This window comes from Cololabis saira, chromosome 10 (assembly GCF_033807715.1).
Source record: "Cololabis saira isolate AMF1-May2022 chromosome 10, fColSai1.1, whole genome shotgun sequence".
NCBI classification, from domain to species: Eukaryota; Metazoa; Chordata; class Actinopteri; order Beloniformes; family Belonidae; genus Cololabis; species Cololabis saira.
The window spans coordinates 35,643,415-35,669,318 of NC_084596.1; positions in this window are offsets into that span (position 1 = coordinate 35,643,415).

A 25,904-nucleotide genomic window follows, 5' to 3' on the forward strand; every position below is an offset into this window, starting at 1 on the left:
CAACAATAAATCATACCTGCTTTTAATGCAGTGCTGCCTGAAATCCATCAAACAGTATTGATTTATGACCTAGTCCCACACTGACAGAGATTTCTTCAGATGTTTCCTTTGATGTTTACTATAGATGACACGATATGTAAAGAACTCGACTTTGAATATTAAGCGTTTCCCTTCCCTTCCCTTTCCCATATTGAAAAACCTCTGCTCATCTTTACACTCTGTTACCTTTGTCCCAAATCTTTGGGGGCATCAAATTCAAAATGAGTTACCGGTAATATTTTTCATGAACTAGTAAAATGTCTGACTCTCATCATTTGATATGCTTTCTATGTTTCCCTGGGAATAAAATATTTTACAGCTTTGCAACTTTTTTTTTTTTGGTATTTTGGTCTTCTGTGACTAAGTGGATGAAGCCTACACATCCACACGATCATATTAAACGACTGGATTTAAGTGCAATCGCTGCAGTAATTGGTTCTCTCATCTTTTTTTTTATCCAGTTGGATTTTGTAGTAACTCTCCAAAATGTATAATGTTTAATGGACTGATAGAAACAATAACTAAAACTGTAAGAGGCCGGGGGCTGCTCAGTGAGTATGGAGTCCGGGGCCCTCTATTAAGGGCTGTCTCTGTATGATCGGAGCAGGAGTCTGGTTTGCATTGCCGGCAGTAAGTCAGACTTGTTCCAAGTGCATGTTGGACTCCGGCAGGGCTGCCCTTTGTCACCGGTCCTGTTCATCATTTTTATGGAACAGGATTTCTAGGCGCAGCCAGGGGCCGGAGGGGATCCGGTTTGGGAACCTCAGGATTTCATCTCTGCTTTTTGCAGATGATGTTGTCCTGTTGGCTTCATCAGACCGGGACCTTCAGCATGTGCTGGGGAGGTTTGAGGCCGAGTGTGACGCGGCAGGGATGAGAATCAGCACCTCCAAAACCGAGGCCATGGTTCTCCATCGGGAAAGGGTGGCGTGCCTTCTCCGGGTGGGTGGAGAAGTCCTGCCTCAGGTGGAGGAGTTCAAGTATCTCGGGGTCTTGTTCACGAGTGAGGGAACGATGGAGCGGGAGATTGACAGACGGATCGGTGCAGCGTCCGCAGTTATGCGGTCGATGTACCGGACCGTCGTGGTGAAGAAGAAAGGCGAAGCTCTCTATTTACCGGTCAATCTACGCCCCTACCCTCACCTATGGTCATGAACTTTGGGTAGTGACCGAAAGGACAAGATCGCGGATACAAGCGGCCGAGATGAGTTTCCTCCGCAGGGTGGCTGGACGCTCCCTTAGAGATAGGGTGAGGAGTTCGGTCACCCGGGAGGAGCTCGGAGTCGAGCCGCTGCTCCTTCACATTGAGAGGAATCAGCTGAGGTGGCTTGGGCATCTGTACTGGATGCCTCCTGGACGCCTCCCTAGGGAGGTGTTCCAGGCATGTCCCTCCTGCTTAGGGAGGTGTTCCAGGCATGTCCCTCCTCCCTAGGGAGGTGTTCCAGGCATGTCCCTCCGGGAGGAGACCCCGGGGAAGACCCAGGACACGCTGGAGAGACTATGTCTCTCGGCTGGCCTGGGAACGCCTCGGACTCCCCCCGGAAGAGCTGGAGGAAGTGTCTGGGGTGAAGGAAGTCTGGGCATCCCTGCTGAGGCTGCTGCCCCCGCGACCCGGGAACGGATAAGCGGCGGGTGATGGATGGATGGATGGATGGATGTAAGAGGCTTTAACATACCCGGGTTATCTGTAAATTTGGGGTTGTTGTTTCCTAATCTCAGAGGTACACCTTAAACAACTGCCTTAAAACTTGGAAACTTTTTTGAATGAGCTCAAATATGGCTGAGTGCACTGATGCTTTGCCAACGCATCACCTATAACGACTTTCCTCCAGCGTTAATGTGTAATGTGCCAACTTCGTCTCATACACCCAACTGTATGAGCACTTCTTGGGCAGCCATCGCAAAAACAATTAACGTGTCATATCACAAAGTGACCTTTCTCTCCTTTCTAATCACATGGTTCATTCCAGAGTCTTGATTGGCTCTTGGTGTCTCGTGTTTGTTCATTCAAAGCACTGCTCTGGCTGATTGGTCAAAATCAGAGTGATGATTCTCTTGATTTGTTTTATTTCAGAGTTTATAAGCGCTGTGCTGACTGAACCACTTCACAGAGCTGATTATTGCACCTCCTGAGACCAGCAAATTGGTTCCATCAAAGGCGTGATTAGTTGAATCAGTTGTTTTGGATGAAATTAGGGCCTGCAATCTCTGCGGCACTCCTCCGCACATTTACGCTCTCCTACCCAGCTTCGATGCGTTAAGAAATGAAAATTGCCAGCGCAGTTGTCAACTTTTCTGTAAAAAAGAAAAAAAAAAAAAAGAATGATGGTAAAAATTGTGACATTGCTGTATGTAGTTAAGGGTACAAGGTGACGGGTTTGGCCTACGCCCTGTGAGAGTCTCTTTACTAAGAGCAAGCTGACCCCATCGGTTCTGTACCCATGCCCTCGTGATGTTTAAAGTCCTGCACCATGTTGACACCATTCCACTGTTGCATGCTCAACAGACTGTATTTATTTATGTTGTACTTTTTCCTTTTTGTAAATTTGAATAAAAAATCAAATTATTTCAAAGGTATGAGTCACAGTTGGCCTGTGTTCCTTGCTGCAGTCTCTGTAATTTCTGAGTAATCACACACCTTCCTGCATTTCTGTGCCGGAGAGGGACTATTTTGAGATGTGAGGTGCCAACCCACAGTGCATACAAATCTGAGCACACCTTAGAAGCACATGTCTCCGTGTGAGTAGGTGGTTGGACCTTGTCAAGACTGGCCCTTTGAAACGTACAAACCATGGACATATCGTGTGCATGTATGCATGCAAGATGACAGGAGGATGTGAGGTTAGTAGAAGAGGGCCGACAGAAGGCTTTCAGATGAAGACAGGTAGCGGGGTAGGGGAGTGGAGGATCGGGGAATGAGGTTCTCGGCTTTTGCACAGACATGAAGAAACTAAAAAAAAAGAAAAGAAAAGAAAAGTTTAAACTCCGGAGCGCAAGCAAATAAAGCAAACTTGACAGCCGCTCGCAAATATATGAGACCCCTTCATCAACCTTTGCAGCTCTCCTGAATCCTGCACCATTTGTCCTGCCGAATGATGGATTGGGGAGATGTGCACCACTGCTGTGTGACTGAATAGCTAGTTAAAAAGATTTATTACAATAATCAAATATGAAGGAGGGGATTATTGCTACATGATGGTTTAGAGAATGATCGTGTTAGCTGGGTCTTCGCTTGATTACAATGATAATACCCGCCTCAAGTCAAGAAAAGGAGAGAAGCAGAGGGAGAGGGGAGAGGATAGAGGGAGGCATATTAGCAGTTAATATGCTAGTCTGTTTCATTACATAAAATCATATTTGCGAGTGGGTTAGAGCTGATTCTGCAGAAGAAAAAGCCTCGCCATCTCAGTCAGAAACTATGCCTTCCCATAATTATGAGATTCTTGAGGCCACCCCCCCCCCCCCCCCCCCCACCACGGAAGCAGCATCCTGTATCTAAAGAGGATAGGAAATTCAGTTTGAGGCGAAACAGAGCTTTAACTTGCTTTACCACAACCAAACTGATAAAACACACCGACGTGCAACCAATACAGCTCTCTTATCAATTTACAGCTTCTGCATATACATTTTATCAGTCTCCCTCAAGCATCAACACTGCAATGCAGCAAGGTAGGTTAGATGTGCTGTCACGGCACTGTCAATAATTACAGCATGCATAATTGATCATAGTATAATGGCGGAGCTGGAGATAAAATGAGCTCTGTTAATGCCGTACACCTGGGAGTGTCTAACTGTGCGCTGTAATGGAGAGCTGCACACTCTGCTGCAGGATTGCATCAGAGGACACATGAGTTGGTGTATGGAGCTGTGCACGTTGGTAAATGTGTGCGTATGGGAGAAGTCAAGTACATGGAAATTCCTCATTCTGTTTGAACCTTGCTGACACACTCAGTCCCCTCTGGCTCCTCAGCACAGTGCGAGCACGGGCATTCCCGTGCATGTGCGCGCTTCTGAGCATGTGCCACACTTGCGATTGTCTTGGTGTTTTGAGCATGGGGCTGTAAAAAGGCATCTTCAGAACACATGCAGCTCGAGCTGAGCGTACAACTTTTCAGACCTGACAACTTCCTTCCTCACAGTTTAATGTCGAACAGCCACTTTTAACTCCAACTGGTCTTGTAGTTTTAGCCCTCGCTCACCTCCGCTCATGCGTTTTGCTGCTGATGCTTCACTGGTTCACTGGTTCTTTTGAAGTGGAAAATTAAATCTTCATTAACAATCTTAATTAGAGTTCGATCTCCCCGTAGCGAGCTGACAGAGAATCTATAGTGTAACGGGGGGAGACCTGGGGATGCAGTTGGTTTTGGAAGGTGGTGCTGGTATTGGTGGGGGATTAGAAGGGGTAATTAGTGAATAGGATCTTCGGGGTAAATTACACAAGAGGTATTTACACTTATGAGGCAGAGGAATTGACATAAGAAGTGGTTAATAAGAGTCACTCGATCAACGGTGGGCTAAGGGAACAATAGTCTTACGTGTGTGAAATATATGTTTATGCATATGGAGTTCATGTTACCGCTCTGCTGTCAGACTGTGGCCCCAGACTGTGGCCCATAGGATGGGAGCAGAAGTAGAAGGAAGATTTTATTAGCCAGAAGCCTTTACTGAAATTGCTTCTTGTCTTGCTTTTGGTGACATGGCATTACTTGAGGCAACATATTCTGTTATCAGGCCCCATAAGCGAGGAGCATTTGCTTAATACAAGCTACTAACCATACAAAAACCCTGCTAAGCATGCAGCCCAGTGCTTGCTCTATTATCCACATTTACATATGACACTGCTAAGCTCCTTTGTGCACCGATCGACCGGTACAGTCATGCAAAAATTAGTATCTCTTCTTTTAATCCTTTGTTTTCGGTGTAAAACATAAAAAAATCATCTGATCGTAATGGGTTTTTGCCCATTGCTCTGTAGGCAAAGACAACTTCAGGTGAACATCAGCATAAAATGTATTTTGCCTGTTTTTATTTGATCAAAATTAATCCAAAATGAAAGAAGAAAAAATCATGTAGCCAATACTAAGAACCCCCTCGATACACTGAAGAGGGAAAATTGCAGACAGGTGTTACTTACTTGAGCTTGTTTTGCAGCCGTGGGACCGGAGCACCTTGCAGTCATTGAATGAGCATGACCATGACCATGACCATGAGCATGACCATGAGCCTATCTGCACATTAGTATTCTTCAGCCAAAACTAAGGCTATCTGCGTGACATCTGCAGCTTGGTCAAAGTTGGATCCAGTTGGACAAGGATCGAAAGCCCTCCAAAACAAGGTACAACAGTATGGCTGAAAAATAAAAGATCATGGTTTGACACGTGTCAAAATACCTCATTTTGACACATGTCAACACCTCAATTCACAGACACACTCTCCCCAAATCCAAGGAGAGTGAAATACACATGACCTTTTTCAGTAGGTTACACCTGGGGAGGAACGGCCCTCAGATGCCTCCAAATAGATACACATCTTATCCTTAAACAAACCAAATAAGAATTTGGGTGATTCCTTCAAAGCAGGATGATTATTTCCCTGAATAAGATGCACCTGGGGAGGAACCGCCTGTCGAAAGCACCACCAGAGAAGAATTCGGGGGAGGCCCATCAGAGCCTGGCACAACAAGAAACAAAGGATTCTATAGTCGTAAAATTATCACTTTGAGAAGAACCAGACCTGACTCCGTCTCCAGCAACCCCAACACCATGAGATAAACTTTAAGACTGGAATGTTTAAATTAACTTCAGTTAACCAACCTTCAATGTGATTTTGCTTTGGTTAAACTACAGTTCTATCTCCACGTCTATCACCATGGTTGAACTATTCTGTTGTTGTTCTTTCCATGCTTTGTAAATGATTTCAGGTCCTTTATTAAGTCACAGGACCAATGTAACCGGATGCCTTATGTGTAGTATGCATGAAAACCGTAATATGTATATATGTATATATATATATATATATATATATATATATATATATATATATAGATATATATACAGTTTAGTCAGAGTAGAGAGAGAGTTAAGATTTGTACTATTCCTTTGGCTCCTTTAGCCATCTTTTCTTTTCCATAGTCATTTTCCTCTGATTCTTTGAGTCTTTAAAGGGGACCTATTATGAAAAACACGTTTTTTCTTGCATTAACATATATAAAGTGGTCTCCCATCACCCTGCCAACACACAGAAGGAAGAAAGCAACCAAATTCTGCAGTGTCTGTACAGCCACCCGGAGGAGCCTTCCAGTGTCATGTGACTTTTACGAGCCGTTCAGATTTGCACATTTTCGTTACGTAAGCAAAATGCAAACCACGCCTCAGTCGGCCTTGCTGCGTGAAACCACGCCCAAAACTAACTCCGCCGGCCAGAGCGTCCGCCATTGTTCCGAAGCGGTGGCTGTTTCAACAATGAGGGAGAGTGAAAATTAGGTTTCGCATCGACACTTACCCTCATAAAAGGATCAGTACCAACAGTACGGACCCGGCAACTGCACACGAGTCAGCGGTAAGTGACGTTATTTTTTTGTTATTTATATTTGTCTACAAGTATGATCTTTGCATGAGCTAAGTATTTAGCTTAGCTCCGGTGGCTCCAGTTTTCCCTAATGGAGCCACTCACTCGTTAGGTAACACCGGAGCTCTATTAGTAATACATTTTTGTTCTGTTTATAGTTTCAGATCTTCCAAGCACCTGAAGCTGTTCAACGACACCTTCAGAAGAAATGAACGGTTCTTCCTTGAGCCAGCAATAGTGCATACATGTTATTTATATACAACTTATTTTATTTTTTTTAACAATAAAGTTGCCATTTGTGAACATTCAGTGTTGTGATTTCTTTACAGTTAACATGACTCATTTGTCTTGTAACATAAGAAATGAAATGATGAGGAATCGGAGTAAATAACTGTGGTGTCCCTGTTTAGAATTCAATTAAATCTTCCTGTGTGAATTAGTGTGAAGACGAGGTGACCCGGTCAGGGAACTGATTTATGGTTCCGCGTTACACCAATGCAGAGCCTACGGCGTAGGGTACGCGTCGATTTAACGCAGGACCGTAATTCAGGCTTTATGGAATTGATTTTGTCGCCGAAGCTCGCTCGCATGGGACACGCTTTGTGTACGCAGCCGGCTCTTCTGGCCGGAGCGAGGCTTTGTGTCCTCCCCTGCTACACGTCATTCAGGCAGCCAATCAGCACAGAGCCTCATTATCATAACCTCCCCTCCCCTCAGGATCCCTCATAGAGAATTTTATTTAACCTTTATTTAACCAGGCAAGCAAATTAAGAACAAATTTCTTATTTACAAGTGCAGCCTAGGAGGGTAAGGGGAGGGAGCTAAGATGAAAAAGAACAAAGTTATATAAATACACAAAAAGACATTAAAACACAATACAAAAGATAAAACAATGAATCAAGTAAAACAGTCAGTATGCATGAAGGAGGACTAAAGGCAAGTGCAGGAGTCGGTTGTAATTAATAAAAGATGTAGTTTGAAGGTGGAGATGGAAGTGAGAACAGAAGGAGGTTAGAAGCGGTTAAAATAAAGACATGGCCCAGAGGTTGAATTTCTGATTTATGTAGAAAAAACACGCTTTTGATTGTTTTTAAGACATTCAAGGCCTGTTTAAAATACATTAATACATATAAATGCCATAATTCGTCCCCTTTAAGTTTGACTGGATGTTCTTTTTAGAAATGTGAAATCTTTCTTTAATTTTGCATTGATTAATTTTCGATCAAGTTTTGTATCGTTACTAAAACTGAGTTAATATTGTCTCCAGAGAAATTTAGATTTTTTTTCTTTTTGAGTTAAGTAAAGTTTTTCCATTTTAGGTCTGGTCGCGGTGTTTGTCACAGCAAGTAGAAACTGGTTCTAGTCTGGTTTTACCAACAAGAATCTCCCAGCACCGTCGCCCATCAATCACGTCAGACTAGACCAGCCTTTCTCAACCTTTTTTCAGTCATGACACCTTTCAAAAGTGAATAAAATCTCACAACACCCCAGAGTAAAGTATAATTAAAAACCACACTACATCGCTCTGACTGTAAATGCATATGTCCCGTTACCTGGTTTTTTCCACACATCACCATCGCTGCTGATCTGTGACTCTATGCGCGCCCATCTCACAGACAATGTAAAAAAATAAATGAAAAATATGAACGCTGTGCTTGCTGTTATTCCGAGAGGTCTGACGAAGGAATTCCAACCGCTGGATGTCGGTGTGAACCGGCCGTTCAAAGTGAAGCCTGATTTATGTGTAGCGCCTCTCTAGGGTGAAAACCTATAAGCGAGAGGTGGCTAACCTGAGCTCTTTTTTCCTCCAAACAAAAAAATGGGGTTTGTGTAATAAACTTAAAAAATACCACCTGTTACATTCAATAACCAAACCAGTTTTCCAAAAAATAAATCGTTTACTCAAAACTTGGTTTCAACAGATAAAACAAAAACAGTTCTTTCACAAAATGCAAAAATATAATATATCCCACTTTAAAGGGTCTCCATAAACTCAAAAATAAAACACGTGCCAATTAAATTGAGCACTCAGTTAATTGTCCCAACGTTGCAGGCCTGAATGAAGCTTGTGTGCGTTGAAGCCTAAAACAAAATGGCTGTTTCACCATGAAATGGCGACAAAAGAAAAAAGGTACCTTACCCCCCGAGTGTCGTATCCACACACACACACACAGACTGATGGCCGGAGGAGAGATGAGGTTCTGCGAAGAGGACCCGTCCTGAGGAACCGCCACTGCCAATCCCGCGTTGCTCGGCTCCACGCCCGCTTTTCTCCCGGTCCTTGCCGTCCAGGTAGCTGGCCGCGCCCTCCACAACGTCCCGGGAAACCACGTGCGGCTGGACTAGCCTCTAGCTTTGCTGCATGGTCGTTCTCGGGTTCAGTTTGCCACTGGACCGCACACGACCATCACCACACGTCTTCTCAGAGTCCTGGCCGAACTCCTGCTCGACTCTGGTGAAACAGACAGAAAACTCGACAGACTTTTAGCCAAAGTTGTCCACGTTTTGTCTGCTTTCCTGCCAACCGTCATTCCTCCGCTCTCGTGTCGTCTCTCCTGCGTCTCTCTGCTCCGTCCTCCCTGCGCCTTCTCCTCGTGTCTCCCCTGCGTCTTCTTCGCGTCTTTTTTCTCAACCCGACCAACATCCGTACCCGGCTTTTCAAAATAAAATACATACATTTACTCCTGTACCTTCAACATCAGCAAAATGCCTCATTAACATTCACAATCATGAAATAAAAACATATTAAATGCACTTCTTTTATAACACAAATAAACATTTGACATAACATAACCATTAACCTTTTTTTTTCTTTCTTTTCAATCACAAAGGTTATTTATTTTGAAAATACTCTAATAAAATGACTTTTTAACACTAATTAATGCCTTTTTAATCTCAAATCCCCACAGGGCTACACTCTCCCCCTTTTAAAATGTCTGTATGTCCTCATCAGACTGTAACAAACTTAACTAAGGAGCAAGAAAATGAAAATAAAAGAGTGTAATACCTCAGTATAACTAGTGTTTCCCTATCTTGATGACTATCCCTCTGTGAACAATAGTCAGAGCCTGATCTCTCGGTCTACCCGGCTCATCGTAGGTCAGTTTAACAATCGGCTTAACCGCTCTCTTAGGAATAGTTCTCGGAACAGGTTGAGTTACCCCTCTTCTGTCCTGACCCTCGAACACCTCCTCTTCCTGATCAGACTCAGAAACAACGTCACGGGTTTCTTCCAACGTTATTTCTCTTTCACACTCATTCCTCTCACCCTGAGATTCATGTTCAGATTTGTGGCCATCATCTTCACTGTCAGAAATATGCTCATGGACATGTATAGATTCATGATCATGATCACTTTCAGAGTCATCGTCTGGTTCTGGTTCAGAGTCAGGTTCAACTTCAACCACTGACTTGGAAGTAGATGTCACCCTCGGGACTGAGTCCCTACAACTGGCGTGATGAGTGACATAATATTCCATGTCAGAGGACGAGTCAGAAAACTCCTGAAACTCCTGAGTTTCTGGTCTGGCTTCTTTCTGTCTTTGCCTTCTTGCGACTGCTCTGGTCTTGCGCCTATCTGTTGGGCATTCAAGCTCCTCAGTGGGAGGTATTCTCACCAACTGGCCTATAGGAAGAAGGTGATCCCTATGCATAGTTTTAGTCCCTCGTGTTCCATCTTCCCGTTTTATCTTGAACACAGGCAGGTTCGGCATTTTCCCTATGACCACATAAGGAGCAGGATTCCACTTACTCTCCAGTTTGTGTTTTCCTCTCAGGCCCAAGTTCCGGAGCAAAACCCTATCACCGATTTCAATGGACTGAAAGGTAACTCTGCGGTCATACAACCTTCGGTTTCTCTGGTGTCTTTTGTTTGCAGCCTCGGAGGCTAACTTATAAGCCTGCTTCAAATCCTCTTTAAGTTTTGTGACATATCGTGTATGGCACACATCTTCAGCGCCATCAGGGGACGTTCCAAAACATACATCTACCGGAAGTCTCGCTTCACGGCCAAACATTAGATGGTATGGTGAATACCCCGTGGCATCACACTTAGTACTATTGTACGCATGGACCAAGTAGGGCACATGCTGACTCCATGAGCGCTTTTTTTCTCGCCCTAGCGTACCCAGCATAGAAAGTAATGTTCGGTTGAACCTTTCCGGCTGAGGGTCACCCTGGGGGTGATAAGGAGTTGTTCGCGACTTGCGTATTCCCATCAAGTTCATCAGCTCTTTAATCAACCGGCTCTCAAAATCCCTTCCTTGATCCGAGTGGATCCTGGAGGGCAGTCCATAGTGTACAAAGTACTTTTCCATCAGGACCTTTGCTACCACTGGTGCCTTCTGACTTTTTGTAGGAAAGGCCTGCGCATACCTCGTAAAGTGGTCCGTAACGACCAACACATTACTAATGCCTTTGGAATCAGGCTCTAGAGAAAGAAAGTCCATGCACACTAAATCCATAGGCCCATGGCTAACGATCTGGTGCAATGGAGCAGCTCTCTGTACCGGTGTCTTATGTGTAATACACTCTACACAATCTTTGATGTACTCCCCGACATCCACCAACATCCGAGGCCAAAAGAATCTACTGCGGAGCAGGTCCACCGTTCTTTCCTGCCCCAGATGGCCAAGGTCGTCGTGCATAGCCCTCATGACAGTCTCTCGGAACTCTATTGGCAGGACCAACTGACTGACCACCTCCCCGGAGGGTCTTTTACTGTAACGGTACAGCATGCCATCCTTCATGGACAGCTTTCCTGCTTCTCTCTTAAACCTCAACAACTCTGGACTCATGTTTGCCTCCTCAGGCCAACATCCATTTCTAAGAGCCTTGATGGCTGGTCCAATGGCCTCATCAACCTCTTGAGCCTTCTTGAGACTCTCTTTGCTCATGAGTTCTAGTGACTTCAGCTCCATGTGTGTTGGGAATGCATAAACATCTGGAACACAGTGAGCGGATGCCCCGAGCTGCGCAACATACACAGGCGTTATGTGAGCAGCTTCTGGAATGGCGACTTTCTGGCAGATAGTCTTGACCCCAGACTGCGGGAGTGTCACCCAACCATAATCATCTGCACCTGGCATGTTTCTCGACAAGAGATCGGCATCAATATTCTGTCGCCCAGGGCGATACTGTACATCAAACTCGTACGTTGATAGAGCAGCCAGCCAGCGATGCCCTACCGCACTGAGTTTGGCTGTACTCAGCACGTACGTCAGCGGATTGTTATCGGTGCGTACAGTGAAAATTGCTCCATACAAGTAGTCGTGAAATTTGTCGACTACTGCCCACTTAAGGGACAAGAATTCTAACTGATGTATGGGGTAATTTTTCTCTGACGAACTCAGCTTTCGACTCGCAAACGCAACCGGTCGTAGGCCTTCAAGGTACTCTTGGTACAATACGGCCCCAAGACCCTTCAAGCTCGCATCTACATGCAGAATGTACGGCTTTTGTGGATCAGCGAAAGCCAGTACAGGGGCATGGGTCAAACAGCGGATGATCTGGTGGAACGCATCTGTACAGGATTTGTCCCATCTGTCTCCAAAAGGCTCTGACTCTTTCAGGTAGACTTTGTCTACACCTGGGGCAAGCTTATTTCTCTTCTGCGTTGGAGCATAGCCCTTGGTGAGTTCAGTCAGTGGTCTAACGATTGCAGCATAGTTCTGTATGAACCTACGGTAATAACCGCAAAAACCCAGAAAAGACTGCAACGTCTTCAGGTTTGTTGGCTTAGGCCAGGTGGTTACAGCCTCAATCTTATCAGGATCGGGCGCAACCCCTTCAGCAGACACAATATGCCCTAGGTATTTGACCCTCGGCAAACATATCTGACACTTGTCTACCGACAGCTTTAACCCAACTTCTCCAAGACGATCCAAGACTTTGAGCAGTCTCTCTTCGTGTTCTTCGAGCGTCTTACCAAACACTATCAAATCGTCAAGGTACACCAGCACCTGCAGGAGGTTCATGTCTCCTACCGCCCTCTCCATTAACCTCTGAAAGGTTGCTGGAGCCCCTGTAATGCCTTGTGGCATGCGCTCAAACTGAAAAAATCCTAACGGGCATATAAATGCCGTTTTCTCTTTATCCTCTTCGGACATGGCTATCTGGTAGTAACCTGAACGCAAATCCAGAACAGAGAACCACTGACTCCCAGTAAGAGCATTCAGTGCATCTTCAATGCAGGGCGTGGTATATTGATCAGGTGTGGTTCGGCTATTCAAAAGCCTGTAATCTATACACATCCGAATAGCTCCATTCTTTTTTCGAACTATCACTATTGGGGAAGCATAGGGGCTTCGTGACTCAGTTATGATCCCCGCCTGCATTAACTCCTGCAAATGCTTTCGCACATCTTCTAGGTCGGCTGGGGCTAGGCGGCGCGATCGTTGACGGAAAGGCCGGGGATCAGTAAGGCGGATCTTGTGCTCCACCCCTTCGGCCAATCCCATGTCCCACTCCTGCATGGAAAAAACATGAGACTTCTGAGCCAGTTTCTTTCGTAGTCTGTTTTTCCATTGTTCGGAGATGGGAGAATCTCCAAAGTTTATCACGCTTTCATCAAAGTCTGTGGAGCCTGTCTCCTTGTTAGGAATAGTGACTACCGAATCAACGTAGTACATACCTCCAATCACTGTTCCCACAGGTAGGGAAGTCTCTCTTGAAGAGTCGTTCTTCACTAACACTTTCAAACTGTTGACATCCAAAGCCCCACTGGGCACAACCATGGGATGCAGAAACACATCAGCAGGCAATGCAGCTGCCGGTGCGGAATCTACCATTAGAATTTCACCCCCGACAGGTTTCTTCAACTCAACCTTGCACACCACTTGAATGTCACCATCTGAAGGTAAGGTCAAAGGGCCAGGACCCATCCATCGGACCCGCCCAGCCTCATCATTACTAAGCTGAAACGTAGCTCCATGTAAGTCAGACTGATCTTCTTTGACACCCACCCGAAAACCAAGTGTTTTTTCGACATCAAGACCATTTTTCTGGCATTGGTCCACCAAACGTCTAACATGACTAGTATTGGTTCCCACCACAATAGGTATCTCATCTCCAGTCCCTGGACTAGGACAAATGAGTGCAAGGACCGTAACCGTCTGACTGGTCCCCAACACCTCAGCTGGATACTCCAAGTCAACCACCACATAACCACGGTAAGGGTAGCTATCTCCAGATTCACTCAACCCCCACAGGGAAAGACGGGACACCGGATGAATGGGGATATCTGATAGGTGTTTCTGATACCAGGGCTCAAATATGATCGTCACCTGCGAGCCACTATCCATCAAAGCAGTGCAGGGTTGTCCATTAACCTTCAATGGCATCAGGCTAGGTGGACCAACCAACCCATCGGGTATACCTGTTGTCTCTGATATGTCCGCTTTACTTTCCACCACCGAGCAGTTAACTCTACTCACAGTGGCATTATTCGACGGCCTGTTTTTTGACACCTTCAGAGCCTGAATAAGTCTCCTGATAACCTTAGCCTGGTTTTCCTGGTTTTGGCACTTCCCAGCATAATGCCCACCCTCTCCACATCGATAACAAAAATCTTCTTCTGAGATTTTGAATGATCTTTGGGGAACGCTGGCTACCAGTTTCGAGGCATTTACAGTGGAAACAGAGGCTCTAGGTTCAGCTACTTTGTTAGTGAACTTCTGTTGTAGGTGCTTTAACTGTTTTTTTAAAGCTGCTATCTCACTATCAGCACTGCACTCACTGGGCGCAGCGTTTAGGGGAGTTTTCTTCTCCTGGCTATCTGACACATCTTGAGCCGGCTTAGAAACCACAGCAGCAACTAAGGATTTGAGCTCTCTGATCTCCGACCGTAAGTTTTGGATTTCAGTTTGTTTCGCAACAACATTTTCCTTATACGCACTCTGCACTATAGGTGTAAGCTGTTTTCTTGAGGCCTCATATTCCTCCTCAGTGCGTATGTCTCTTAAGAGCTGAAGAAAGGTTGGGGGTTTTTCCTTCTTCTCCCTCAGACGAAGATTGACCAGCATCAGGTCAGATGCTATAGCCCCACGCAACAACTGTTCAAGCCTGGCTCTGTCTGTATAACCCGGGGGAAGACCACCTCTCCGCACGACCCTGCCCAACGACTGTTCTAGCCGCCTAAGGAAGTCAGAAAGCTTCTCACCTGGTTGCTGCTGTAGTAAGCGGAAAGCAAAATACAACTCTTCCCCTGATTCTGCTTGGAGCTCAGTCTCCATTTTAGCTTAACAGGTAACACAGAGATTACAACTCAAAACCTACAGAAAACACAAAAAACCCACATTAAAATAATCCCAGCGGTGCCTCCATTTTATGTAGCGCCTCTCTAGGGTGAAAACCTATAAGCGAGAGGTGGCTAACCTGAGCTCTTTTTTCCTCCAAACAAAAAAATGGGGTTTGTGTAATAAACTTAAAAAATACCACCTGTTACATTCAATAACCAAACCAGTTTTCCAAAAAATAAATCGTTTACTCAAAACTTGGTTTCAACAGATAAAACAAAAACAGTTCTTTCACAAAATGCAAAAATATAATATATCCCACTTTAAAGGGTCTCCATAAACTCAAAAATAAAACACGTGCCAATTAAATTGAGCACTCAGTTAATTGTCCCAACGTTGCAGGCCTGAATGAAGCTTGTGTGCGTTGAAGCCTAAAACAAAATGGCTGTTTCACCATGAAATGGCGACAAAAGAAAAAAGGTACCTTACCCCCCGAGTGTCGTATCCACACACACACACACAGACTGATGGCCGGAGGAGAGATGAGGTTCTGCGAAGAGGACCCGTCCTGAGGAACCGCCACTGCCAATCCCGCGTTGCTCGGCTCCACGCCCGCTTTTCTCCCGGTCCTTGCCGTCCAGGTAGCTGGCCGCGCCCTCCACAACGTCCCGGGAAACCACGTGCGGCTGGACTAGCCTCTAGCTTTGCTGCATGGTCGTTCTCGGGTTCAGTTTGCCACTGGACCGCACACGACCATCACCACACGTCTTCTCAGAGTCCTGGCCGAACTCCTGCTCGACTCTGGTGAAACAGACAGAAAACTCGACAGACTTTTAGCCAAAGTTGTCCACGTTTTGTCTGCTTTCCTGCCAACCGTCATTCCTCCGCTCTCGTGTCGTCTCTCCTGCGTCTCTCTGCTCCGTCCTCCCTGCGCCTTCTCCTCGTGTCTCCCCTGCGTCTTCTTCGCGTCTTTTTTCTCAACCCGACCAACATCCGTACCCGGCTTTTCAAAATAAAATACATACATTTACTCCTGTACCTTCAACATCAGCAAAATGCCTCATTAACATTCACAATCATGAAATAAAAACATATTAAATGCACTTCTTTTATAACACAAATAAACATTTGACATAACATAACCATTAACCTTTTTTTTTCTTTCTTTTCAATCACAAAGGTTATTTATTTTGAAAATACTCTAATAAAATGACTTTTTAACACTAATTAATGCCTTTTTAATCTCAAATCCCCACAGGGCTACATATGGTTCCGCGTTAAATCGACGCAGAGCCTACGCCGGAGGGTACGCAGCGACGCGCACCGTACATGCGCGTACCCTCCGGCGTAGGCTCTGCGTTGGTGTAACGCGGAACCATAAATCAGTCTTAAGGCTGCGAGCGGCGTGGGAGAGATGGATGACTGAGGGAGAACACAGTTTCACCAAGAGTGGAAGGCAGCGTCGGGCAAGTTGGGCCACAGTTTGCAGATGGATTGTTGATGCGTGGGCTAACGTGTCTGCTGGGACTAATTTGCAAGCTTTCGCAAAAGCGTGCATTTCCGAGGCGCCGCACGGCACGGAAAGTGACTCTGACAGCGAGGAAATTCGGACTGGCACAGCTGATTTAGCGGAGCTCTTTAATGCAGAAACAGAGGATGAGACTTCGATGGAAATAAATAAAGTACAATCAAACCAAGTTTTACTCCCGCTCTATTTTTAAATACGCACACTTGTGTGCTTGTGTGTGTGTTCCGCGGCGCGTGTGTGTGTAGACGGCGCCTTTTCGGTCAGTGCGCCGTGTGAGTGTTTTAAATACAGAAATGACACACACAACTGAGGGTACGCCTTTCCACACAGCGCGCCGAATGGTCGTGAAAATACGGTATTTATATATGAAATGTCAGAATAGGTAATTTTTTGACGACACCCCTGAAGCGTCAGACGACACCCCAGGGTGCCGCGACACCCCGGTTGAGAAAGGCTGGACTAGACAATAGCCAAGCAGCCGAGACGAACCAGAGCGCAGTCGACCTGATGGCAGACCGACCGCAACATCCCCGAGAAGCGTCCATTAGGCCCCAGAGCATCTCACTGAGGCCGGCAGTTTGTCTACTTGGCAAAATTCCACCTCGGTTCAACCAGTCTACGGCTCCGTAAGGCAGGTCATCTGGTGTGCGTTGGTTGCTCTCACAGTTTGAACTGAAGAAGCCCAAACTTAATTTTTCTTTAAAGCTAATCATCCTTTTTTGGTTAGTTGCCAGATTTATTTTAGTGTATTTGATATCAGATTTTTGGTCAAGAAAACTTTTCTCTCTTTCTCATTTTCATTGAATCTCTTTTCTTCTCTGATGTTGACCTAAAGATCCTACTGTATAATCATCTTATTAAGTCGTGTTCTCCTCATTATGTATGTGTGTACAGTATGTCATTTATTTTTCCTTTGTAATAAAAAGTGGTGCCTCAACGAAGTTTATTAAATTAAGTAGGAATCTATCCATCCATCCATCCATCCATCCATCCATCCATCCATCCATCCATCCATCCATCCATCCATCCATCCATCCATCCATCCATCCATCCATCCATCCATCCATCCATCCATCCATCCATCCACCCACTTTTTGAATACCCATTTAATCCTATACAGGATCCCAAGGGGCTGCTGGAGCCTGTATCAGCTCATTACATTACATTTCAATCAATTGAATCAATTAACCTAACATACATGTTTTTGGACTGTGGGAGGACGTCAGAGTACCTGGAGAAAAGCTTGAGGAGAAAAACCAACATCCAAAAACCCTAATGAACTTAAACAATTCTGTAAAGGAGAACAGGCCCAACAATGTGAATGGTTTAGGACTAAAATACATCAGATGCTTGTTGTTTCCATATCAACCATCCAAACCTCTCAGGTATTCTGATTCATGTCTGCTCTGTGTCCTCAGAATCAGAACAAAACAGGGAGAAGCAGCATTCAGCTTCTATGCTCCACAGGTCTGGAACAGAAAAAAGCTGCAGGAATCCTGAAACCCTCAGTTCCTTTAAATCAACGTTAACAACTCATTTGTTTCCAGCTGTCTGTGACTGAATTATTTAAACTGTTCTGAATTTAATTTTAATTTTAGAACTAAACTGTAACTTTAGTTTAAGTCTAAGTTTGCTTTATTCTGCCACTGCACTGTAACCTTTTTTCTTCTATTGACATTTCATAAATGTATTATGTAAAGCACCTTGAATTGCCTTGTTGCTGAAATGTGCTGTAGAAATAAATTTGCGTGGCCTTGCCTTGCCCTACAAGCTTTTGAATCTTAGGTACTTAGTTTTCCCCAGATGTTTTTTTTTTCTTTTTGCCTTAATTTTTCCTAAAGAAATACTTAAACAATGAAAAAAGATTCTGCTTTGTTATTCATCTGAAGTTGTATTTGTATGAAGTACTCACCACAATCACATGATTTTTGTTGTGTTTTATACAATGAAAAAAAAACAGGATTAAAAGAGGGGGTTCTAAAACTGAAAATGTTCTTTTCCTCTGTTGCTTCGTTTCACCTCAGTGAACGATGTCGTTGCTGTAGTTCTGTTGCTGTTTCCTGTACGAAATGATCAAAATCCCTCAGCTCAGGATCCAAACCCGAGGAAACGAAAGCCCATAAACGCAGCATAGCAACCTAGCCTCAGACAATAGATATCCTTGGATCATAATTAATATTATTCATTTTATTTGTCCAGGTGCTTCTTTATTTGCAGATACACAGTGTTATTTATAGGACCTGAGTTTTGTTTATCTGTTGGGAGCGGTTTCCAGGGAGCCACGCTGGTTGACCGCTCCGAGCAGGATGATCATATCTGCAGCGGCGTTTCTGTGGCAGCTGAAGACTCGTGAGACAAGTCGGTGGATGTGTTCAGGGAGGTGACAGATTCTGTTTACACAGCTGGTCTTTAGAGACAAAGAGAAACAGAGAACATGATAACCAATTACAGACACACAAACACAGACTAGACGGGGAGCTAAGTGCGTTCATTAGAGCTTTGTGTCAGATTGGTTAATTGTTCAATGAAGTGGGTAGAGTAATAAACTGAGGGGGATGTTATGCCTTTGGTGCAATGATCACGGGGATTCATTCTCATCTGCGGTGCCTCTTTTTCGTCCAACACAGATCATGAAATAATGCTACTACCTGACGGCTGCAGAAGAGGCAGTGTCAGTGTTTGTTCACCTACCCACAACTCAAACTCACTCAGTGTGTGCTGCCACTAAACCATTCACTTTTCTCTGACTTGCCAAAAAAGCCCCAATTATGTGCCATTTGTCCAAAGGAAATTCCCACGGAAGTTATGTGGCTTGTAAATATGCATTTGACAAATTCTAGCACGTTTGTCTTTTTTTTTAAGCTCCTCTATTGTCCATTTTAGCGCAAACAGTGATGGATGGATGGCGTGACCTTTAAATCTCTTTGGAAGTTCTTCTGGGATCTTTGGTTACTATTTGTTTTATCTGTCTCTTCAATTTGTCATCAGTTTTTCTTTTGCTGCCATGTCCAGATAGGTCCTGTAGACTCTAAACTTCAGAATGAAACTGCAGTCACAGGAGCTTCCAGCTGCTTGGGGATAATCTCATAACCTTTACCTTTAATGTCCTGTAAATGTAAGTTACTTTCTGATCTTCTAAAGCAGTGGTTCTCAAATGGGGGTACGCGTACCCCTGGGGGTACATGGAGGTACTCCAGGGGGTACGTGAGATTTATAAAAATATATATTTAAAAAAAGCAGTAAGCCTAATAATAATAAATAAGTCTTGAGAAATTATTATATTATAGTAGTATCCTTAAAAAAATGTTCAATGTCAATGCGACAATTCAATTTTATGTGATGAAAACTTGCAATTTTCATTGTTTGATCCCAAAAGAAGCAAAGTTGCTGATTATTTTGTGTGAGCAAATCTTTATTTATTATTATGTTATCAATTTGTAAAGAAAATATGATTTATTTATAATTAAGTTAATCATTTTTTTGTGAACAAATTTTTAGTTATTTATGTATATTCATTGTTTTCTGTTTTTCTTATTTGTTTCTACATGCAATGTTTAGTTTAATGTTTAGTTAAGGTTTAATAAATTAGACATTGATGGCACAGCACTGTACCTCTTTCTTTTCTACCAAAAATGTTTTGCACTGGTCATGGGGTACTTGGCTGAAAAAATATTTCAAAGGGGGTACATCACTGAAAAAAGTTTGAGAACCACTGTTCTAAAGCAACTCTCTCCTTGGCTTTCTTTTGACCACGTTGATTGCATGATACCAAACAGTAGCCTGACTATTTATCACCATTTAAATAGTCAGACTGACTGACTGCAAGATTGAAGATACAAGTTATGGTGTAAGGTTATTGTGGTTTTGGTGTTGATATACTTTTGTCATACATGGTTCTTTAGTTTGGGTGTTTTCTGTTTTCTGAACTGTGTTCAATTTGATGTTGGTGTTTTTGGGTCTTGTCTTGTTTTTGCTCCTCTGACCATGTAATTACTTTTATCATCTGAGGAACATCACTGATTTGGAGATAATTTTACATTTTATTTCTTCTAGCCTTGATTATTCTAACTCTCTTTTTACTTGTTTCAACAAGTTCTCCTCTAACCGTCTGCAGATTGTGCAGAATGCAACAGCTCGGCTTTTAACAGGTGCTCGTAAATGGCAACATATTACCCCCACATTATCCTCTCTGCACTGGCTGCCAGTCAGACAACGCATTGATTTTTAACATTTTAGTTCTGACTTTTGGAGCTTTTCACGGACAAGCCCAAAAATACATTTGTGATCCCCATCAACTATGGAACGCTGGTCCTTATCTGCGTCTGGCCAATAGTGTTGACACTTTTATTTAAACAAGCTTTTAGTTGACTGGGCAACTTGTCTTTCATTATAAATGTTTTTTGTGTATACATTTCTTTTATTGTTGTCATTTTTTACATTCATCTTACCCTTTGTGTTTGAACTAATTTGATTTTAGTTGACTCTGTATATTCTTGTAAAGCACTTTGTGATTTTATCTGCAAAAACGACCATAGAAATAAAGATTTATTGATTTGTTTCTGTTAACTTTACTTCCTGTTTTACTTTGAAGGTCTTTCCTCGTCTTGTTTTCTGCTGCCTCATCTGTCCTGTTTGTTTGCACCTGTGTCTATTCAGACCCAGTGAGTATCTTATCTTGTTCTTCCCCTTCCACCCTGCTGGTCTGTCTCTTTGTCAGGTTGCACTCTCTACTACACAGCGTCTGCCTGCACCAAATAGTGGTTTGCATCATCTGGCGCTTTTCCACTAGTACCTACTCAGCCCAACTCGACTCGCCTCCACTCGGTTTGGCGCTTCTCCACTAGGGGTCGAGGCGGGTGGAGGCGTGCCGAGTAGATTATTTTTCTGTATCTATTCTGCCGAGGTTCTAAGCGGCTGAGTCAGCGGCATCTGACGTCATCACACTACAGGCCACCGATTGGTCGGGGGGTTGGAGTCAGATGTCTGAGTCAGGAGGCGGAAATCAGCGAAAGAGCGACTTGCGGCTTCTTGTTCATTTTATTCCACCAGCAATGGCAGCGCAAAAGTCTGTTTCTGTTCATGTTCTGTCCATATTCATAAACCTGGTGGCTGAGGAGAAAATTAAAAAAGGATCTAGACGGGCGATAAGGAAGGACAAGATCCACCAGGAGCTCTGTCTCTTCATAGCTGCTCGCGGCTCCCAACTGACTTTTCAGCAGCGCCGAGACGAACAAACAAAAAAAAAGCGTTGCCGCTTGAAGCTTCTTTCACTCTCATTTTTTAACTTGTTATCGAAGCCATGTCACAGATCCAGCAGCACATATCATCTCCTCCATGTTCTACATCTTTAGTGTTGTTGTCTTCTCCGTTTAGATCACACAATCAAGTACGTCACAGCAGCTTCGCTCCAACCTCCTACTTCTGATCTGGGTATCGAAAATAAATGAGGGCAAGCCGAGTCGAGTCGAGTCGAGTCGAGTCGAGTCGGGCTGAGTAGGTACTAGTGTAAAAGTGCTATCACAGGTGAGCGCCGGTAGCTGCAGGGTCCCGTTCCTCAATCCCAAGTGTGTTTGTGTGCGTGTCTGTATCAGCCACAGTTTGTTTGTTTGTATTATTACGATCCCCATTAGCTTTTGCAAAAAGCAGCAGCTATTCTTCCTGGGGTCGTCATACACTCATAAGTGACAATACAGTGTACACACAATACAAACCAAACAGAAGAAATACTAATTCACAAATATATACAAAAACACAAAAATTCACACATACAAAACATATAAACAAGAAAACATACAAGACAAGCTCCTACATTGAATCATCACGAATACTTTTGTTTACATTGCAAAGATGCCATGACCCAACAATATGAGTTAAATATTTAATTATTTAATTAATTAATTATTAAATATTAATCCTTAAAATTTTGTGTTGAATAATAATCTTTTAATTTCATTTTAAAACTTAGCACATTTTTCTGTTGCGTTATATAATCAGGAAGTAAATTCCACTCCTTCATTGCTCTGTATATCACTGTGCCAGCAGATGTGTTAGATTTTGGTAAGGTAAAGCAACCTCTAGCAGCATGTCTTGTTGAATAGTTATGAGTTTCTGAGCCGAAGGTTAATTTTCCATACAAAAGTCTTGGCATTTTTGTAATAATAACATTTCTTATAAAAACCATCAACAAGTACATAAATCTATTTCTTATATCTAGCCAGCAGAGACTGTCATTCATTTTAGCAACATTTGTCCTTCTTCCACATGAAAGAGCAACACGTGCTGCTTTATTCTGAGCAAGTTGCAGCTTTCTTATATTTCCCAATGATGTGTTTGACCAGACAACAGTACAATAATTCAGATGTGACAAAACCAAGGCTTGAATTACTTGATTAGTGGTTTGTGGCGTGAGATATTTTTTGCATCTCCGGACCATTGATAAAATATTTCCAATTTTTGTTACTTTTCTCTGTATGTGTTTGTCCCATGTTAATGTATTATCAATAATAATCCCCAACAGTTTAACTTCATTCACTTGTTTGATTGTTTCATTATTATTGGTAAGATAAAGCCTTGGATTCGAACGCAATGTGTGGTTTGTTCCAACAATCATCCCAGTGGTCTTCGACAAAATAAGTTTATTGCTATTAATCCAATCCATAACTAATTTAATTTCCTCTCTTAAATTTGTATTTAAATCACTAATTGTTTCTTCTGATAAATAAATTGTACTATCATTCGCATACAATGCCATGTGTGCTTTATGTAATACCAAGGGGAAATCATTAGTAAAAATAGAAAATAAAAGAGGCCCAAGGCAACTTCCTTGAGGTACTCCATGTTTAACATACATTATATTTGATTCACTTCCATTAAAATAAACCAATTGCTGTCTCTCGCTCAAATAAATATTAATTGTTAACAATGCAGAAGAAGAAAAACCATAACGTTTTAGTTTTTCTAATATTAACTCATGATCAAGTATATCAAACGCTGCAGAAAAATCAAGAAAAATAGCTCCAATAATTTTCTTTTGTTTGAGATTATTATACCAATCGTCCACCATCTGAGTTAAGGCTGTTGCTGTGGAGTATTTTTCCCTGTATGTGTGCTGGAAATCAGTAAATAAATTATTCTTTGAAAAATAAAACTGAATTTGTTCAAACACAATTCTCTCCATTATTTTACTCAAAATAGGTAATAAACTTATTGGTCTACTGTTAGACTCAGAAAACTGCAACTTTTTATTTTTTGGTATAAGTATAATTTTTGCAATTTTCCATCCCTGTGGCCATTTATTTTTTGTAAAACATAAATTAATTATATGTGTAATCACTGGAGCAACAATAGAAACAATAGGCTTGAGCAGTCTTCCATCAAGAAAATCAACTCCAGGTGGTTTATTTTTGCAAGTCATTAACATTAACTCAACTTTTGATGCAGTAACATTTTTAAAATTAAAAATACAGTCCTTATGCTCCATTATCTGATTTACTAATCTAACCGCTAGGTCAGTGTTATTATGCTGTACAGTTCTCTTAAGTTTCTCTATTTTACTTATAAAATAATTATTTAAATGATTTGCAATGTCTTTAGGTTTAGTGAAAAACTCCCCTCCAGTTTCTAAATAAGATGGTGTATACTTAGCATTGCCTTTAATTAAATAACTTAAGGTGCTCCATTATCTTTTACTATCGTGTTTAATTTCATGAATAATATTACCATAGTACTTTTTTTTCTTTCTCTTATTTAGTTTAGTAACAAAATTTCTTAATTTACAATAAACTTGCCAATCTGACTTAATACACAATGATAAAGCTATCTGTTTTGCCTGATCTCTTTCAATCATGTATTCTTTCAATTCTTTGTCCAACCATGGAGAGTTGATGGCTCTAACTGTTGATTTTCTCACAGGTGCGTGCTTATCTATAACATTCGTTAAAGTTTCATTAAAAACCTGAAAGGCAGCCTCAGGATCATCAAGCAGCAGAATATCCGTTAACCTAGCATTTGCAATATCTCTCACATATTTTTCTTGATCAAAATTTTTAAATAATCTCTTTTTAATTATCTTAAAACAGTAAGAGCAGCTGTAGTCACCACTGTTGGAAACCTTATCGGACAACCTACTCGGTCATACTGCTGCTACGGGGATACCTGATTTGCGTGGATGTTTTGTCATCCGGGTTTCCATCCAGCGTCTCCGCTTTGGTTGCTGCGTGGGTTTGTGCTTCACCTGCATTTCTACCTTCCTCGCTGCTGTGTCTCACGACCGCTCCCATCTCATAATCAGCAGTGGCGTGCATCGGTGTGCGGGCTCTGTCCTGGCTGGTGCTAGCCCCCTTCGCTGTCGGAAAACTGGTTGTCCTGCGGACTGTGGCCCCGCAGGGCGATTGCGCTGGGTCTAGCCAAGTGCTCATTTTAATGTGTCTGTTTCTTTTCATTTCAGTGTGCTAGGCCCTGGTGGTGTTGCTGCTGGTTTCCTCTTCTTGCTATGTTGGGTTTTGCATTAATTCACAGTTGCTTTGGAACTGTCTGGGTGTTTTTTTGTTTTTTGTTTTTGTTTTGTGGATTCCCCCTTCTATCACTGTGCTATTCATCCGGTGTCTCACGTCTGAGGTATATTTATTTTTTCTTTTTTTAACTTTTTTTTACTACTTTAAAGTTAAAATGTGTATTTTAAAACTTGAACCACGTCTCCTGGCTTGAGTAAGTGAACTTGTGTTTGTCCCTACTAAACGTGGAACTAATTCCCTGGGGGAAATCCCCAGGGTGGCAGTTTCATTAGATTTCTTTTTCATTCCACACATCCTTGTCTGGCCATATACGGTAATTATCGTATTTTTACGATTATCTCGACTTTCATATGATCAAAAGTTGGAAGTGTACGATAATTTACAATCCCTCTCGACAAGCGAGTATTTCTTCGCAGCTTTTATTTACTACTAGTCTGCTTCGGAATCATAATTAGCAGATTAATTTGTTCGTATATAATCTGGTGTTTTGTCACAGTTTATTTTGTACATCCTCACTTTTTCTCTTACACAGACACACCTCCTTAGCCCCAAGCCATCAGCAAACTCCTTTCTCATTCTCGGTTATTGTAGCGTACAATAAGTTTATGCGAAATATGATAGTTTCTGGCTCTCTGTACGATAATTTGGCTTTGGGTGCCTGGCAACACTGGTAAAGACCTTATTTGCTTTGGATTACTGTTCAGCAGCATTTTTGGTTTGATAAAAGCCTTTTTGTTTTTTGAAACTCCAGGCGCTTCATTTCCTGCTCCACTCACCATGTAACAATGTCAGTGTTCAGAAAATATGTCCTCATGTGTTTGATTCAAGTTTACTGAAAATAACACGTGCAGCATTTGTCTTAAAACTTCAACACCAATCTTTTAATCATTTTGGGAGAAAAAAAATCCCCCCATGTTGTTCTTCACACACTTGTTTCATGATTTTCTACCAAAGACAGTGAGTACGGAAAGTATTCAGACATTTTTCCCTCTTTGTTTCATTGCAGCCATTGGCTAATATCAA